We start from the raw sequence: 19,898 nt of genomic DNA, 5'->3' as shown, positions 1-19,898 counted from the left end.
AACCACTGGCTAGGGTTAAGACAGGATCTGTGATATCGGGAAGATTTCAGCTCGGCAGGGGCACCAGGCAGGGATGTCCGTGGTCCGCAATACTCTACATATTGGCCCTGGAAGCTCTTGCAATATACTTGAGACAGCAATATGACATCATAGGCATTGAGGTAGAGGGGGAGAGACATCTGATTTCCCTGTACGCTGATGACATGTTGCTATACTTGCGATACCCAGAAGAAAATCTCCAGTACATTTTGGAAGTGATGGAGAGATTTGCTGGGTATAGCGGTGAACCCCCAGAAGTCCAGCATGTTCCCATTGGGGAGGTACATAGGGATCCCAGCGGAGCGATTGCCTGTATTGCAGGTACCATGGGCGGTCAGTACATTTCGGTATCTAGCGATCAACATATACCATAATGTGGAAGAGGAGCATAGGTGCAACACAGAAGTAGCTATTACAAAAATTGAGAAGTGCATTCAATTCTGGGCCAGGTTACCCTTAGCAATGATGGGCCGGGGAGCAATGCTAAAGATGGTGGTTCTGCCAAGGCTTTTGCACTATTTCGGGAATATACCGTACCTGATCCCTAAGAAGTTCTTCGCCAAACTGAATAGCACGTGCAGGGATTTTTTGTGGCATGGCACGCGGAACAGAGTGGCGTTATGGAAGCTACAGAATTTCCATGACAAAGGTGGGATAAACCTGCCCAATTATGAGGTATATTATGTGGCAAGCCAATTGCAATACATCGCCAAATGACTTTCTGATGAGGAAACCTCGGAATCTAGGCTGTTTGGGCGAGATTGTGCACCATTTTACTTGAAAGAAATGATGTGGGCACCCAGGGCGGAAATGATGAGGCACCCTAAAATGCTGCTATTAGGTTGGAAGATATGGCGCAGGGCATGCCAGATGATGGAGAACCCGTCCCCATGCTCTCCGCAGGTGCCACTGGTTGTATTAACGGGGGCAGATGTGCAGCTAAGAATGACAAACAGGAGCCACTGGGAACCGGTTGGGGTGGCAACAATGGGAGACATCTGGCGGAAGGGCTCTAGTATTACTTTCAAGGTGCTGCAATAAGAAACTGGGTTGCACGAGGGCCAGTACATTACATATTACAGAATAGTGCAGCGAATTAAGAGAATATGGCCTGAAACAGTGCTGGAGGAGGAACCAGATGCCACCATAGATACGATATATGACATAGCAGAAGGGGGTCATGATATTTCCAGAATATATGAAATGTTGATGTCTAAAGTGGGGAAGGAAGTCACGCAGTTGAGGATGGACTGGGAAATAGAAGTTGGTGCCCCGTTGGAGGATGGGATGTGGGAACGGGTGCAGGGGTATCATAAGAAGGTGTCTAGGAATGCGAGACTGAAACAGTTACAACTATATGTTACGCATAGGGCATACATGACATCTTGGAGGATATCGAGGTTTGAGAATGCAGGACGGCAGGCATGCCCCAAATGTGATGAGGAGAACGCGGGCATGGTTCATATGTTCTGGTCATGCCCGGTCATTGAACGTTTCTGGAGTGCAGTAAAAGAGAAACTGGAGAAAAAACGGGTTAAGATCATAGTGGACACAGTGTGGGCCTGTTTGTTGGGGGGGTTCCCAAGATCACGGAAGCTCAAGCATGTGAGTAAATTGAAGGACCTGGCTTATGTGCTTGCAAAAAGGAGAATTGCCATGGGTTGGAAGACCTGCCATATGCCAAATGTGGAGGTGTGGTGGAGAGATTTACAAAAATGGGCCGAGGCAGAAACCATGCTGTGGCAAGAGGCTAGTAACGCAGAGGGGGAGGAGGAGACTGAGTCCCTGATGGCCTGGAAACTTGATAGCCGAGCTGTTTGGGTCAATTGAAGTCCTGACAGACACAATACAAGGGGAGACCGTAACACAGGTTGCAGAAACGGAAGGTTAAAAGAAATAGACTCATAAAGGGGGGAGGGAAAGGGAAGCAGCGACTAGAAATTATGGCTGTATAATGAAGCGGTTGAAGGTTGCACTGCTTGTTTCATTTGTATTGTTTTGTTGTGTGAATAAGTTAATAAATAAATAAATAAAAAACTATCGAGTGCAAAGAAGATATCAGGCCGGCCACTCAAGAGGCTCTGCTCTCGGTAAATCCACTCTGCGTTATAATTTAATATATGAAGTAATGCCATTGCCTTTGTGAGCCTGCATGATGTCCCTATAAGAAACTGCAAGAAGCCCCTTTCTGAGACTGACAGGGGCTTTTTTTTACCAGCACAATGTCACTCTGAGCCAATGAGCTTCCCCCTCTCAGAGCCTCTACGCTGCCCCTCTTGAAGTCTGATGTGATATTGCCCAGATCACACATGTTGGTCAAGGGGGGGTGCCGGGATATAGAGTGCCTAGATGCACAGTCGGTCAGTAATGTGAGGCTAAACCACGTCTCCTTCAAAAAGGTTAACTGTATGTAAACCTTGGCTCAGCATTAAACTCTGCACACCTCCCAGCCAGCCCTGGTTATTATACAGCAAAATATTAACACATATATATGTTTGGCTTTTTACATGTAGATAAGAGAAACGCTGCCAGCATTTTTTTGTTTGTTTGTTTTATTTGCTTGTATAGCACACTGAGCCAGAGGGTAACTGGGTGCTTTTCTTAAGGTACATGTTACAAGGTTATACATATATACAGGTAAAATGAATTATACATTGGAATGTGCAGGACAATAATATTTACAGATATATACACAATATATAGATTTACAGCATGTACAAACGAGTTGGGATCATGATAAGAGCTAGTAGAACTGCCCCTGGTTTAGGATGGCCTAAGAGTGGGACCAGGTCGGCTCTAGGCATAGTCAGGTGGGAGGCAAGGGTCTAGAGATCACGATAGGTCAGATTGAATAATATAAGTTGTTTAGTTTGGTTGCGAGAATAGCCAGCATTTTGTTTTGTTCCGAAAAGAGAGGAACACAGTGTCAGTTTTTAGGGCAAGTGGGAGTTTGTTCCAGGTCTTGGCAGCTAGCACAGGGAAGCTGGATCCCCCTGCTTTGTTTAATTTAAAGGAGGGAATGTTTAAGCAGTGGGAGTAGGTAGATCTGGTAGGCCTTGTGGATTCTCTTCTGGAGAATTTGTTCATCAGATATTTGGGCACTGAATTATTGAGGCATCTGTGGGTGATCATGAGTGTTCGGAAGGTGATCCTGTCTTGGATCGGGAGCCATTTGGTGTTTTGTCTAGTTTGTGTGATGTGGCTAGAACGCGGAATGTTGAGTGCAGCCCTGAGAGCATTGTTTTGCAATACTTGAAGTTTGTGAAGATTATTTTGACTGGTGCCCATGTAGAGAGTATTGCAATAGTCCAATTTGGACATTATGAGGGCTCGAGCCAGGGTGAGACAACTGTTGGAGTTTAGAAAATGAGCTTGTGAAATGTTTTTGGAGACTGATCTCTGCCATGACCCCAGCCCCAACACCCTTTGTTAATATTTACGAGGTTAACACACATATTAAAGGTACTCTGCTTTCCTTGTATAAACCACAGCCAGGAAGAGCCTATGTAATTATAAGGGAAGGGGCATGGGACCTTCTCCGAGCACCCAAAAACATTTTGCTCACAGGACGTTTTGTACATTGCAAATGAAAATCTCACCAAATGCTTTTAGCATTTCAAAAGGATTTTCAGTCCTATGCAAATAGAACATGGCCACCCATCACACACAACCAGGGTCTATGGTCTGTCACCTTTGCTGGGAGCGCGGGGCACCTCATTGACACTTTATCCTACCTGTAATATAAAAACCCACACTAATTAATGATCTGTCTTTATGATCAGTGCCCTATTATACACTTATCGAAAGAACACAATGACAGTGCAGTGATTTTGGTTTCAGATAGTTTGAAGTACATAGAATGGAATTAAATGTGGCTTTTAAACATTTCTTGGCTGTTACTATTAGTTTAAGGTCAGCAAATGATGTTAATCTCCACTGGAATACACTGGGGTGGTTCTAGGTATTGTCAGGTGCTGTGCGGCAAAGGACATTCAGGTTGCCCTATTTTGCATATGTATTGACATCACAGAAAATTATCTTACAATGAGTGACCTAATTCTTTCATACTAGAGGCAACAGAGGAAGTCAGTCACATTGCATGCAAGATGTCATCAGTAAACTAAGAACCACATAACTTTTTGATGTGCATTTATAAATTGCCACTGACAAGGGGTGTTGCTAGGTCTGGGAAAGAACTGGGACTATGCTAATGTCAGGATTGTCGAGACTCTGGGCTAGCTAGTCTTTTGATTGTAGCCCTTGAGCTTCTATCTGGGGCTAAAACCAAAAAACCCAGATCTATAGCCCCTTCAGCCCCCCCCTCCTCAGCAATGCCTCTGGTCACTGACATATACATGAAACACAATACCATGAATAAGCCTTTTTTTGAATAGAATACACCATACATACCTACATATCTATTCCATTCAACAGATGCTAGTCTAGTCCTGGTTTAACTTCGTATTCTCGTACTTATAGTCCTGGTTTTCCCCATTATAAATCCTGGACTGCTAGTCCCAGATTGCAAAATTAAAAGCAGGACTGGAATTGCATCTCCCTAATAGAATGGATAATGTTGACATGTATGGTACAGCGTGAACTCAATACCTTCTAGGCTCTTCTAATGTTGGCAGATCAAATCATGTGAGCAGGATCAAACACTTTGTGGGGAAACTGGGATTTGAGACCATTATGTAACTTCGACACTCAAGCACATATATGCTCATGTCTGATTGGTAGAAATATGTGGTTGTGCCTGGATTTTAAGAATACTCTGTTTTATAGAAATTAATTGAAAAAGTGCAACACGACAAATCCTTGCATACATATTGCCCATCACAGTTGCAAGTGGTGAGTGCAGCTTTGCCAAATTGAAGCTCATAACTCCCATCAACAATGAACAATGAAAACCTGACATACCTGGCTGTTCTATCAATTGGAAATGACATTGGCCATTCTCTGATTCTATCTGATGTCGGGCTTCCATTTAAATGGGCAAAGTCAAGAAAAGTTACTTTTTGAAAACATAATACAGGTAACATTCTAGGATTGTGACCTATGATCTAATGTATGCATGCTGTATTGCATTTTTATCTAGTCATTAGAGTGCCATATTCACAGCATTTGTAACATGCAATTTCTGTTGTCATGTTTGTGGTTGGGGCGCCAAGGAGGCTTTCTGCCTGGGGTGGAATCTGGGCTAAGACCGGCCCTGTGAGCGGGGGACTGATGACGACGGAAATGTTGTCCATGTCTTGATTGCGCACTGTGAGGTGCAGCCTAGCTACCCCTAGCACCAGCTACACACGCTGCCAGATACACACAGTGTAGAGATATCGCGAGAGCGCGCGCTCTCGCGAGATTTCGTCGCGGACCAAAGCTCCGCCCCCGCGCGCTTCACGCGCACTACGGGACGAGCGGAGGACGCGATAAGGCGCGTCCTGCTGAGCCCTCCTCATACAGGGCCCGCTCCTTTTGAATCTTGGACACAGACATAAGGCAGCTGCCTCCCAGCACATTAGGCCCGTTGGCCTCTGTTATTGAGGCACACATGTTGTGTGCATCCTGCATAAAACCAATGATAGAATAAATACAACGTTTACAAGCTCGGAGACTCCTGTCTTCATTACAAGCATTTTACTACATAAATTGGCGACGAGCATCACCACCAGAACTCATGGAAGAGCATGCAAGGAGCAATGCCACCGCCACCCTTTCTCCAAACTCCAGGTAGGCCTGCCATCCCATGGCCACAATGGCAGCCCCTATTCACGACATATGTGGAGGCCCTAGGTGGGGCAGGGTTCTCAGCGGTGAGGCGTAGGGCCATGTTACTAAATGCCCTGCGAGTGGAAGGTCAAAGAATATTCGAGAGTCTCACCCCGATACCGGTGGCTGGCGACAATGACGATGTTTTCAAGGAGGCAGTCAGGAGAATCATAAAAAGGTTTGCCAGTAAAGAGAACACAGTGCTCCACAGGATACGGTTTTAGAAGGGAAGGCAAGAAATGTCTGAACCAGTTGACGATTACGTCACCAAGCTGAGGGAATTAGCAGCGCTGTGTAATTTTGGCAACAATGCGGAGAGCCTCATATGTGACATGTTGGTCGTCCACACTAACAGTCGGAAGGTCCAAGATAAGTTTATTGTGGAAAAGGAACTGCAGTTGGAGAAAGCGATTGAGATCGCCAGAGCAGTCGAGGAAACGGCGGGAAGACGAAAGGAGCTTACTGGGGCCCAGAGTTCCGCTGAAATACAAGCTGTGGGTTTCCATGCAAGAAGAGAAAGGCCGACAACCGACACGAGAGAAGGGAGAGGGAACAGGAAAGAACCCCTAAAGTGTCACAGGTGCAACAGCACGAAACACCTGGCGTTTGACAGGGAGTGCCCAGCCAGAGACAAGGAGTGGTCCATTTGTAAACGCATTGGCCATTTCTCCATTGTGTGTCGGTGGAGGAACAAGAAAGTCTCCAGCCTTAATGCAGATCGCAATACAGAGAAAGAATCATCTTCAGAAGATGAAGGAAGACCCACAGTCATCATGGTGAACAGCACAAGAGCAAGGAGAGAGAAACCTCACTGCATGATCAAGATTGATGGCATGGAAACAAGGGTCATGGCAGATTCAGGTTCGGATCTAACGATCATTCCCCTTCGCACGTATAAGGACATGGTAGGAAAAGAAAAGGTGCAAGTGCTTATGACGAGGCGCAAACCCACGGTTTTTGGAGGGGCGTCAGTCGAACTGTTAGGATACATCAAAGCCAAAGTAGAATTCAAAGGAAGGGAAACCACAACCAGGGTCTACTTCAGTCACGAAGGCCCAGCAGTGCTAGGGTGGGACGACCAAGACAAGCTAAAAATGAGACTGGATCCCAGCACCGAAGATCAGGTCCTGTCGGTCAGGGTGACGAGCGGACCTGTCGTCAAAAGCGACTACCCAACACTTTTCTCGGAGGAGCCGGGGCACATTAAGGGTTTTCTGCACAAAATAGTGCTCAAAAGGAATGCGGTCCCTGTGAAGCACCGAGTGAGGCCAGTACCAGCCACAGCAAGGGACATCCTCAGAAGTCAGTTGGAAAAGATGAAGATGGAGGGTGTCATCGAAGAAATCGAAGCATCTGAATGGCTGAGCACTGTCGTCCTTATAAAGAAACCACAAAAACAGGAACTCAGAGTATGCATAGATCTACGCAGTTTAAACTTGGAAGTCATCACAGATAACTACCCTCTTCCAAGCATAAATGAACTCATTCTGTTAATGAAAGAAGCCAGAATATTTTCAAAACTGGACATGAGGAATGCATACCACCAAATACAGCTACATGAAGAGTCGAAACCCCTCACGGCATTCATCACTCCATTTGGCACCTACCAATTCACCAAGATGCCATTCGGGTTGTCATCAACAGCATCGGCTTTCCAACGCATGATGGATGTCTTGCTAAGGAAAGTTAAAAACGTGGTGTACTTCCAGGATGACATCCTCGTGTATGCGGAGGATGAGCAGACGCACAACGCCACGTTAAGAATTGTCCTAAACAAGCTACAAGAAGCAGGGGTGCGGTTACGGTATGAAAAATGCTTGTTCAGAGTGAAAGAAGTTGAATACTTAGGGTACAAGATTTCAGAAAAAGGTATCAGTCCCAAACAGAATCTCATGCAAGCAATCATTAAAGCACCGGAACCAAACAGCAAAGAGGAAGTAAGGTCATTTCTGGGGCTGGCTGAATACTATGCGAAGTTCATACCGAAGTTTTCCGAGACCACGGCACCCCTTCGCGACGTACTCAAAAAGGGCTCGGAATTTGTATGGCAAGAACCCCAAAGGACGGCGATGGTGAATATAAAACAGCACATCATAGATGCCCCGTGCCTTCAACCGTTTAATCCGGCGTGGGTAACAGTCGTAACCACCGACGCCAGTGCTTATGGACTGGGAGCAGTGCTAACACAAAAGAAAGGTGACACTGAACATGTGGTGGCCTTTGCATCGAAGGCATTATCGGAAGCGGAAAAGAACTATTCCACCATTGAAAAAGAAATGTTGGCCTGCGCATGGGCGGTGGAACACTTCAGGACGTATGTATGGGGCACCAAATTCAAGTTAGTAACTGATCATAAGCCCCTCATCCATATGCTCAGCCCGGGAGGCACAAAAGTATCCACACCCAGATTGGCACGCATTGCAGCCAAGCTGCAAGAGTACACGTTTGAGATCCAGCATATCTCAGGTTGGAAAAATTCACAAGCTGACTGCATGTCGAGACTGCCGGAGGGTAAGGATAAAGCCACCACGTTCCTTCATGGAGAATGCATAGTTGCATCCATCATGGACTTGAGAGCGCCAGATTACCTGGAACTCAGTGAGAGACACTGGGAAGAGGAAGATGGGAAAGACCCCACCATGGCCATGATTCGCAAATGGACCAAGGAAGGTTGGCCAACTGAAAAGGCGTTGCCCGAGGGCATGAGACCCTACTGGAAGGTGTCGGACGAACTGTCTGAAACGGAGGGGATAATTATGAAATCAGATCAGATTATTCCTCCCACAGGAATGAGAAGGATCATCCTATGTAGAGCCCACGCAGGCCACTTGGGAAACACCATGACCCGTCGCAGAGTGAGAGAGGCTTACTGGTGGCCAACCATGGACCAGGAGATTCGATCCATGATAGAACGTTGCCATGAATGTCTCAACAGCGACAAGAGACTTAAGGTTCGCCAAGCACCCCTAATACCCACGGAAATTCCAGAAGCCGTGTGGTCAAAGCTTGGCATTGACTTCATAGGGCCTTTGGAAGCAATGCCACCTGAACACCGGTATGGCATAGTACTGGTTGATTATCTATCCAAGTGGGTGGAGGCCGCGTTCGTCCCGAACATAACCACGGCAACCGTTATAGAAGTACTCACAGAAATTTTTCAGAGGGAAGGCCTCCCCAAGGAAGTGGTTACAGACAACGGGGTGCAACTAGTCTCAAAAGACATGGAGGAATTCTTAAAAAGAAATCACATAAAACAAAGGAAAGCGGCCCTATATCACCCCCAAGCCAATGGGCTTGTAGAGAGGGCCAACAGGTTCATAAAAGGCGCCATCCAATTAGCAACGGCTTCGGGCATGGACCCGCTCAAAACCACCAAGGAGGCCATAGCGGCCCACAGACTCACTCCAAATGGGATCACCCAAATATCCCCGTTCAAAATGTTGAGAGGGAGGAGTGCGGCATCCACGCTGATTCCACCATGGTTGTCGAAAATACGAGAAGATGAAGTGGTGGACATGGCAGAAGTAGTCTGGAGAATCGAAAGCAACAAGTCACGCATGAAATTATGGAGTGATAGGAGAAGAAGAACCAAGCAAGCGTCCGACATAGGAAAAGGAGACTTGGTAAAAATCCAGTTGCCGAAGAAAGATCAGGTCACAGGGTCTCGGTTTAGCCGACCCATCAAAGTGATTCACAAAGGAACAAATCATGTTCGTACAGAAGACGGGCGAGCGTGGAATCTTGAAAGAGTGGCACTATACCAGAAGACTCGGGGAAGAGCGAAGACCCCAGAGAGATCACGAACGGAAACCGAAAGAGACTACGGAGCAGGTGAAGAACGAGAACCAGAAGGAGACGACAGAGAGAGGGTGGAAACTGAGGTTGAACCGGAAGCACTGGGTACAGATCCCGATCAGGAGCAACAGGAGAATTGCACCAGAACTGATGATCGGCCCAGAAGAGAACACAGAAGACCGGTGAGATATAATGACTATGTTTTACAGTGATTCCGCTGTGCATTGAAAAAGGGAGATGTGTAGAGATATCGCGAGAGCGCGCGCTCTCGCGAGATCTCGTCGCGGACCAAAGCTTTGCCCCCGCGCGCTTCGCGCGCACTACGGGACGAGCGGAGGACGCGATAAGGCGCGTCCTGCTGAGCCCTCCTCATACGGGGCCCGCTCCTTTTGAATCTTGGACACAGACATAAGGCAGCTGCCTCCCAGCCATATTAGGCCCGTTGGCCTCTGTTATTGAGGCACACATGTTGTGTGCATCCTGCATGAAACCAATGATAGAATAAATACAACGTTTACAAGCTCGGAGACTCCTGTCTTCATTACAAGCATTTTACCACACACAGCATGTGGTATGCTGCCAGCAGTTCCATCCCTGACCTGCAAGAGACTCATAGACTCCTTTCTACCTCATGCCCCTTTCTAGCTGCGGAGTGAAGGTGGCACCTCTCATTATTGACATGTTCTTACAGATGATTTGGCCGCTGTTCTTTTCATGCCATACGTATACTGCCATGTAAAATGGGTTTTTAATGCCAGGCCATCAGTCAGCTAAATGCCAATGTTTAAATTACCTGGATATCTGCTTTAGAAAAAAATGTGGATGCTGTATGGGAATTGCCTTTTTTAATATGGTAAACCACTGTTTAAGCTACATATGCCCTTACCTTTACTTGAGAATGCAGCCAGTGTCTCCTCCAGGCCATAACATATATTATTTTTTGGATTGGTGCAGCACAGTGCTCCGGTAAATCAAATATCGCTTTATTTAAGAAAAATGCATGAAAGCAATGCTCTGTCCTTGTTTCAAACCTAGGCCATGACCTACATTAGATAAGGATTAAAAGCAGACAGGCTAAGGGCGACAAACAGATGAGTGTCAGAGATTATGAAGCGCATAATAGCACATAATCGCATTTCCACAGAACTTCTGTATTTTAGTAGCCAGAATGATGATCCCACGAAAACAGCAAGAAAATGCATTCGAGTGGCATGTATTTCTTTGTAAAGCAGTAAAAGTCATGCATTGAGTCATGCGATCACAAAGAATAGCAGCATTCTGAACACATGAACATCAGAGGACCGGCAGCAATCGGATCTCTCCTATTTCTGAAACCAACGACGCACACATCTTGCAATCTCCAGTGAGCACAGACATAGGTATCCTGCATTCCGAGGTACCTGCAGTAATTCCTGTGGAAGGAAAGGCTGCAAGCTCGGCTCTTCTGCTTGAAAGCGTCTGGCGACTCAAACCACTTTACTTTATCTGAAGAAAACACTTGTGCTTTTTATGTCCACACAGGCAAACCAGATTCGAAAAGTATGAATTTTATTCTGGTTGCTGCGGGCTGTGTTTGTACTCAGCAGAGAGACGCTGAGTCATGTACAAACTGACAAAAATAAACAGCGGCTGGCTCTAAGCACACACGTTTTGATAAGACCGTTTTCTAAGAGTTATTTAATGTATGATTAAAACTATAAAAATCGACAATTTGCGTGCATGCTTGTTCTACATTTATAGTTATTTTACAAAGTTCCCGAAAAACCTCGGTTACACAAATATTCTGACCAGTATGCATTTGGTGAATAGGCTGTTGACTTCACATGAGTTTGTGTCTAGCATCACCAGGTGACTCCTTGTCACAGGGACATAACATTTGCAGCCCTTTGTTTACTTTTTGCATCGGGAACTTCAATGCAATTTGTTCAATATAAGTTCGACAAGAATACAACTCCCATAATGCATTTGTTTGTTGCATACAAGGTTGGCAATGCAAAAATGGTGTTCTGGTGACATGGAGCCATCTTGTCAGCCCATAGGTGTTGGCTAATCAGAGTATAAATCTGCAAATCTGGAGCATTAACCTCCATGTTTTGTAAAACTGCCAGAATTTGTGTGCGGGGTGGGAGGGGTAGACATATAAGAAGTGAATCTATATGATTGCGCCTCAATGATAGGAATAGATCCGTACATCAAGAGGAGGGCAAAGGTAGTGTGTTTCCACAAAAGTGGGAGCCGGGAGATGGCGGGACTTGCAGATACATCTGGCATCTACTGCACATGATTCAGTCATTCATTACTTTTGACTATTACCGCCATCTTTCAGCCGAAACTATTGCACTGGAATGCAGGTACGAGAGAGATGGGATGTTATGCGGTGCTGCTATGCTTTTCTACTGCACCGAATCACCATCGCCACCTTAGTAGTTTCAAAGTGCTGATTCTTCTCAATGTCATATTGCACCCCCTAACCCCCACTTTGGAAACAATACTTTAGTATGTTGGGAAGGCTAGGAAGAGTGAAACAAAAAGGGAGGAGAAGCAACTGTGCAATTACTGTACTGTGACCGGCAAAACATCCTTCCCCTCTATTTAATGTTATGGAGGCTGGTACTGGAGACTTAAGATGTTTGTACTAGTGATTTACAGATGGTGGGAGAGAGTGTTTGCAACGTTATGTGTTGTAAGAGAGTTGAAATGCATTGAATGCAGATATAAGATGTTTGAGGAGGGTAATTGAGACTCACACTGTTGGGGTGTTGCTAGTTTGCTTGAGGTTGATGGTGTTGGAGAAAGCTGGAGACTTAAGTTTCTGGAGGGTGACACTGTAAACATGAAGGTGTTGGAGCAAGGCATTGGAGGTGTAAGGTGTTGGAGGGCAGGAGTGGATGACAGACATTTAAAGCTGTTGATGCAGGTCTCTTAGCAACACAGAGGATGGTGGGGTGCCCATGGTGTGGGGGATATTCAGGCTCTGAGTGACTGGCAGGAGTGAGTTGCTGTGCAATGGTTCAAAGTGCACTATTGACAAGAAAATCCCTCTGCATATTGTCCAAGTGTAAAAGCATGAAGTGGTATAGCCTCTGATTGTCTTCTGGTTGGAGTTGCGTTGGTCAGTTGCTTGTTTGCACTCTGTGGCCAGACACTTGGCAGGCACTGGATGTCTGTGCTTTGTGCTCTAGGCTTCTTCGAGATGCTCTGTCTGTTTAAACTTTAGTCCGAGTAATGTACAATAGTCCAGGTTGTTATGTTGGACGTCTGCTTAAATTCACAGTCATTTGGTAATATGGGCCTATACATGCTGATATTAACACTACATATGGTGATACATTCTTGTATGAAATGTATATCATATTACAGTGATATCGTAACCATATTTTTTACTGAGGAACAATGCTATGTGATGCCATTTCCTGATTTGTCAAGGGGTAAAAGGTTGTGTGCCACCACTTGCCGTGATGTCACTTGGGGTGGTGGGTAGGGGATGAAATGACATCACTTCCTGTGATGTCACCAGAGGTCACTGGTCGTGTGATGTCACTTCCGCTACCCCTTTCATTTTGGTGAAATGACATCCCTGGGGTATGCTTTTTTCAGATAAGGGGCAGTATCACAGAAATATTGCACAAGTGCAAGTCAATTAGAACTAGGGTTAAAATTGCATTAGTGCAAACAATGCAAGGCCACATCGTTAAGTGTATGGCAATAAAGTTGATGTTCACTTCGTGGAATGCAATTACTCATACCTCTGGGTGGAATTAGCACTAGTTTTGAGTCCACAGATGGGTGGGGAAAGCCTTGGGAAAAACAGAATTAACAGAAAAACCCATTACAGTATGGAAATGCATACATCATTTTTGCAGAATTAATGTTACCATCAAAAACAATAGAGGAAATATTGCCCACATTTTTGCAGAATTACGGACCAGAAATAGCATCATCGCAGGAAGTTGAAAGATGACCAGTGGCCATTTAATTCTTTTTTTTCATCCAAAGCATCCAGTTCCTCCCGCCATCCAAGGGAGAGGGAGGCATACACCATGTCAGGGTAAAAAGGCAAGCCCAAAATCCAGTGACATATGCAGGCTTTCTGCTGCCATAGGCCCAAATAAGTGCATGCATCCCTCCAACTTTAGTCCACCTCTGCCAGATGGTGCACCTTCACCAGATTCCGCCCCTTCAACAAACTCTGGCCGCGTTGTCCAAACGACACCCGTCATTTTGTCGCCCATTTTGGCTCGCTAACTTTATAAGGACGTCTTTAAGGTTGCAGGGCTTAGAAAGTTATTGCTTCCTCCCTATTAACTCAATCCTATCATCTTCTATGTTATGTTAGTTGAACAAGTGTTTTCAGATATCTGCAGCCCAAGATTTGGAGAAGGCAGTGTGTTCTACAGTTAAGTACACAAGAGCTAATTGTTACAGCTACTTGTCTACTTTCGGTTAGGTCAGAAAACAATATTTAAGAGAAAGCGATAAGAACATAAACTGTCTGCCAACTGGACACAAGTGAGACAAGGTTGGAACGAGGAATTTTGGTTTCAATGCTAATATCTGGTTTCTCTCAGAAATGCAACGTAACATTTCTACATCCGATCTTGTCAAATAGTAAAGTTTACATATGAAATATATCCAAGTGGTACAGGCGCATTTAATAAAAATGTTGAATAAAAAGAACTCATCCCCCTTCTCATGGTTAAAGCTCTGGTGTTAGCAGAGGGCAAAATGGAAATAGGGCAAGTTACCTGCTGCAGCCGATGTACCCCCAAACATTTGGGCTGGAAAGCCATTAAAATATAGAAAAATCACAAGTGAAGTTTGTAAACTCTGCCTGGGCATAAACACCTCAGTAGAGTAAAGACAGTTGGAGAAGGTTCTTGGAATCTTTGGCTGTGCCTTCTCACGGTGGAGTAATGGATAAGGGCGACCCTGAACATTCATGTGTGGGAAGCAACATCATTCCTCATAGCTGCACAATGCAGGCACCTTTTATAACAAAGAAAGTGGTACATACTGTTAACATCACTGCTGTTTGCGCAATTGTTCAAAATACCCAACACTCCAATAGTAAACTTAAGCAATTAAGCAATGGATCGGGCTGAATCACTAAATACCTAAAGCACGCTCGGTTTGGTACGTGTGTTTTTTATTTTAAAACAAAACACAACCGAACAATAAAGCTTTTGTAAATCCCAAACATATATACAAGTTTGACCATCAAGGTCTTTAGCTGTCCAAGTGGAAAGACTGTGAACAGCTCAAAATTACTCACAGTGCTGTGGATCAGCCTGACTCGGAGAAACAAAATTGGCTTTCTATTAAAAAAAATGACAACCAGTAAATTGAAAATAAATTACAATAAAATGTAGCTCCTCTGGAAATCTGCTGGCCTAGGCCTGGGCCCAGTCGGTCTTGTTGTAAATACGTCTATGCCAAAATCCCAGCAATAAGGCCTTGGAAGCCAAAGTTCACAGATGCAGGTCTCCAGGTTTTGGCCAATGAGGTGATAGGGCACGCTGAGGAACTGTTCACTGCACAAAACCACTCATCAGGCCAGGCAAACATCTGGTCCGATAAATGGGATTTGGTGGCAGCAGTGGGCATGAAATGATCCCAAGACTCGGGTGCCCTTCCTTGCAGCACAACATCAAAGGGAGACTGCTGCCACGGGGGCAGGCACAGTGGAGCCACTGTCCCCGGAAGCCAAGCGAAGAAAAGGCACCATGACTGGCATTGAAGGCATCAGAGCAGCAAAGGTTGGGAGCAGGCAGCCAGGCCAGGCCCAGAGTACATACATAATTCCTAGCCAATATGCAATCCCAAAAATTCATGATTCCACACACCCATAGACGTCTTACAGAGGCACTTGTTAGTCATGTCCATGGTGAACCAGCATTGCCAATGCAATGTGAGCAGTCATGAAGGCCTGAGTCAACTGACAGACAGAGAGATGAAGTGAAGCTGTGGGAAGCAGGAATGTGTCAATATAGGTGAACAGTAATTTCATTGTGCTGGCATGCACCGTGGAGTGACCACTCTACCTTTCGTGACCACCCCTTTAGATCCCAACGTAACCATTGCAGATTCTAGGAGCCCCAATGCAAGATGGACCATGAGGCCCCCATCTGACATGTGGCCAGCATCCCTATGCTGTACACAAGTCATGTCTCCATTACTGACCACATGACCATAACTGTACCGACACTAATTACCCAAGGGCATGTATACATACTTAAAACCATGCATCACCAACATGAGTACCATCCTACCTCCCTGGTGTCCACACCACATCGACCCGTTGCAGTGGGAGGAACAGAACACATTACCTAAGTGAACATATACAGCCATAAGCATATGAACCACATAGCTGAAATGTCTCAATAGCCACTTATCAACAATTACTACACAATGATCTATGTTAAGACGAGGCCACTTCAACCCTGTATAATGCCCAAACCACACACAGAATCTGCACGCCTATGCAAATATGAATGCCCTACAAAAAGAAAATGATGGCATAGCTGAAAAATACACAGAGGCCACCCAAAACCTACTTACACTTTCCTTTCTCTACCACCCTCCACCACTACACACCTACCACACACACACACCCAGGTGAGTACCAAACCACCTCACTAAAACACCCAAACCGCACATCCCACTTAAACCAACCCACAAATAGGCTCCAACAACCAGCAACGTAATCACTCGAAGCTGCCCATTCGGAAAGAAACATCCAGTGTATGAAACAAATCACTCACAGAAAGCACACGTGCACAGACGCCAGTGACTCCTGGTCCTACATGCATCAACATATGAGCACATCACCTGTCTTATCCATCTCTTCCTCCTCAACTACCCCACACCACTTTACCGTACAGAGCCACGACAGTGCCTGGAGACCATGGAAATGTCAGCGGTGTACAGTATAAATCAATTTAACATTACATAACTTATAAGCAAATCCATCAACAACAATCCAATGCCAGACAATTTACAAAGTTAACTTCAGTCAATTGAGGTCCAGATTGGCAGTCCAGGATGGCCATATTCTAAGTATACAGACATCACCCCATGGAAAGCACGAGGCCACCAACAGACTGTATGCCTGTAGTATAGAAAAAAGGCCTTGTCAAATGGGCAAGTGAAAGCATGCCACATCTCTTCCAACAGACAAGCAAGGCAGACATGGAGAGGATGACACTGACAGCACAGCCAGCACTTCAGTAAAAACAACTAGCACACCAGCCACCACCACACCCACCACCACTACCCTGGAAATAGGATGCAGTTCTGGTAGCAAATGCTCTGTGACTGGAAAGCCAAAAAAGGCCATCCCAGTGGCAGTGCTCCCCATCCCAGCCAAGAAGCCAGCAGCACCTGCCACTATGGTGACACCAAGCACCACCATGTCACAGAGGCACTAACTATCACCACAGCACCACAGAACCATCTCCGGAAATGCCCTCAACCTCCTCTACTTCTAAAGGCTTGTACATAACTAGCACAAGTGTGGACACCAAAGCCGCGCACTACAGCATGCTACCTCCATTCCCCATCATGTAGACTCCTCTCACTTTCCTTCCCTCTCCGCTGTGCAGACTAGGCCCTCACCATTTTCCATTGCTGGGGTGCTGATGTGGGACCACGATTGGGAGTCAGACAGTCATCCTCATGACGGTGAGAAAGCAGATGAGAGGGCAGGATGAGCAGGTAGGATGGATACCGGAAGTTATCATTATCCTGTGACCCAACAGACCCTGGGCACCATATGGGAGAGGCTGGCACAAATTGAAGGACACCATGCAGCGACTGGCAGAGAAACAACTTGCCCACTTGCAAGATACGTGAGATGCAGTGCAAGGGGAGCGCCAGGGGGAACGCAAAGCGTCTCCCCTGGGGTAATTTTGGGCACTGCACAGGCCAGCGAGCTGGCTGGCGTGCAGAGTGCCCCTAGTAGGCAGGGAAGGTTCGGGAGCAAGCGACAGTTGGGACGAGCGTTTGTCCTGGTCGTCTGCTCCCGAGCCTTCCCTGCGTGTGGGGCCTTATGCAGTAGCGGCAGTGGAGGTAGGGAGTGCAGGCTAGTGAGTTAGAAAGGCAGGCCATTTGGATAGTTAGTTAGCAGTGCGGGTATATAGTTGGGTCATAAGGATAAGTAGAGGTGCTGTAAATAAAGCACTATCCTACCGTGATTGAAGCGGTCGCCAGGCTGTCACGGGCCACGGTCCATAGTGGGACTAGGCATACGGAGCGTGTCGGTGGCTGTGGTCTGGGTAGAGAGGGGTCCTCTCTGGTCACCATATCACTGAGAGTGCGGGGTTGCAGTAGCTCGGAGCGGGAGCGCACTGGTCTGAAGTTGCCATGCTCTGTATGGTTCCTGAGCGTGGTGAATCCACGGCGCAGCTAGGTGGCGTTGCGGCCTTAAAGAGGAAGAACACCCAGGGTGTGGCTAATCTCCTCAGTAATTAAGGTGCTGAGCGTTTTACAGTCTCCCGGAGGATAGGTCCTGCGTTTGGTATTAGGCCGGTTTCAGGGTTTGGCTGCCTTGCAGGGTCAGCAGTGCGGTGACGCCTGTGAGCCATTAGGGGGCAGTGTGGACACCTAGAGCGGCACACGGCTGGGGGCAGGGAGTAGCTGGCTTAGCAGCCACAGCGGTTGTCGAGCAGGGCCAAGGTACTTTTGCCCTGAAATAATTATTCTGCCGTAAAGGGGTTCGCGATGACAACAGCGCGGTGCGGCTCGGGCGCCACCAGGGGGCTGTGCATTAGCTTGGCAAGGTGGAATGGTATTTTAATAAGAGGACAAGGGCTGAGCAGCGCCAGGGGGGCTTCACAAAGGGGTACAGAGGTTTTTGCCAAGTTAGAACCTTTTTGTGAGGTGGTGGGAAGGTATATAAAAAAAAAAGTAAATAGTATAGAAATGAAATAAAGGAAATTTGTAGCAGAAGCGCTGGGGTAGGAGCTAGTATTAGAGGAGTGAAGGCGCACGTTCTTCGTCTGTCTGGCCAGAGGAGCACCCCTTTGTTTCACAAGTGCCGGGGCCTCTGGGCCAGCTTCGGTTTGGATATAATTAGTTACACAGTACTGCATTAGGAAAGTTGGTCTTGTTTCATCTGACTTAGTGGGCCAGACCACACAGGGACTGTCCATCAAGGTTCGGGCGTGCATGTTTTTTGGGGTGTGCGGCGGGAGAGCAGCAGCATTCATTGTAATTAAGTAGAGGGCCAGGATGGCAAAAAGGTGCCTAGTGGACGCCCAAGCGTTGAAGGAGGCACTGGATATTATCAGCAGGGCGTCCAAAGCCCAGCTTGAAGGGGCTGTGGGGGAGGTTACGGGGGAGGAGGGGGCCGGTATGGGGAGGCCCCATCGCAGAGCGGCGGCAGATGGGGCCCTCGCCGCAGTGGTGGCCTGTAGCCCTGCGGCAGGTAGGGGGGGGTCGGGAGGGGGAGGAAGGAGAGTGACAGGGGAGCATCCAGGAGGGGCGGAGAAGAGATATGTGAAGGGGCAGTTAGGGTGTTGGGAGACAGAGAGCCGGTGGAGGAGAGGGAGAGGTGCGGAACGGCCTCCCCGGCTAGGAGGACTTCGGGCAGAGGGCAAGGTACGGCCCCTGCGGTTCCGGAGTAAGAGAAGGGAGGGGGCTTAAGAACTGCCCCTCTGCTGGAATTACGAGGACAGACTAGAGGGCGCAGCATGGCCACTAGCACAGAGGCCCAAAGGGTGGAGGAGAGGACCCCTCGCCCGAGAAGAGAGGACCAGGCAGGGTTCCTACGGCCCTGCCGAGAAGACACCAACAGAGCAGCGGGGCAGACGCCCCGGGCTCACCTGAGGAGGAGCTACCCGGCCTGAGCATGCGTTCGCAACAGCCATGGTATTGCATTGGGGATGACGAAGGGGAGGAGGAGTATGGGGACAGTGGGAGGATGAGGGGTACATGGGGGTGGGAAAGGTTGAAAGGGAGATCAAGATGGGAAGGGGTGTGAAGAATGGGGGGTAGTTTGGCTGGGAGGCGGAGGGGAAGTTGGTTGGGTGAGACAGTTAATATGTTTTGTCCCCGCAGCAGGAGCCCAGTGAGGAAGGAGATGAGGAGTGTTGGAGTGGAGGCCAGGCTGCGGTTGGGCGACGGCAGGGCTGAAAGAGGTGAGAAGGAGGGGGATTGGTCAGTGGCCTGGCGCAGAGGGGGAGCAATGGGGAAGGCAGGAGGGGAGGGGTTTTGGTTACAAGGGACAGGGGAGAGAAGGGTTTGCGGACCACGAGAACCGTGGAATTGGAGAGGAGGGTATCCTCGGTTGAGGTGCA

The sequence above is a fragment of the Ambystoma mexicanum genome, chromosome 10 (assembly GCF_040938575.1).
Source record: "Ambystoma mexicanum isolate Mex_15411 chromosome 10, UKY_AmexF1_1, whole genome shotgun sequence".
Taxonomy (NCBI): Eukaryota; Metazoa; Chordata; class Amphibia; order Caudata; family Ambystomatidae; genus Ambystoma; species Ambystoma mexicanum.
The sequence above is the reverse complement of the archived record's forward strand: the minus strand, read 5'-3'. Positions refer to the sequence as shown.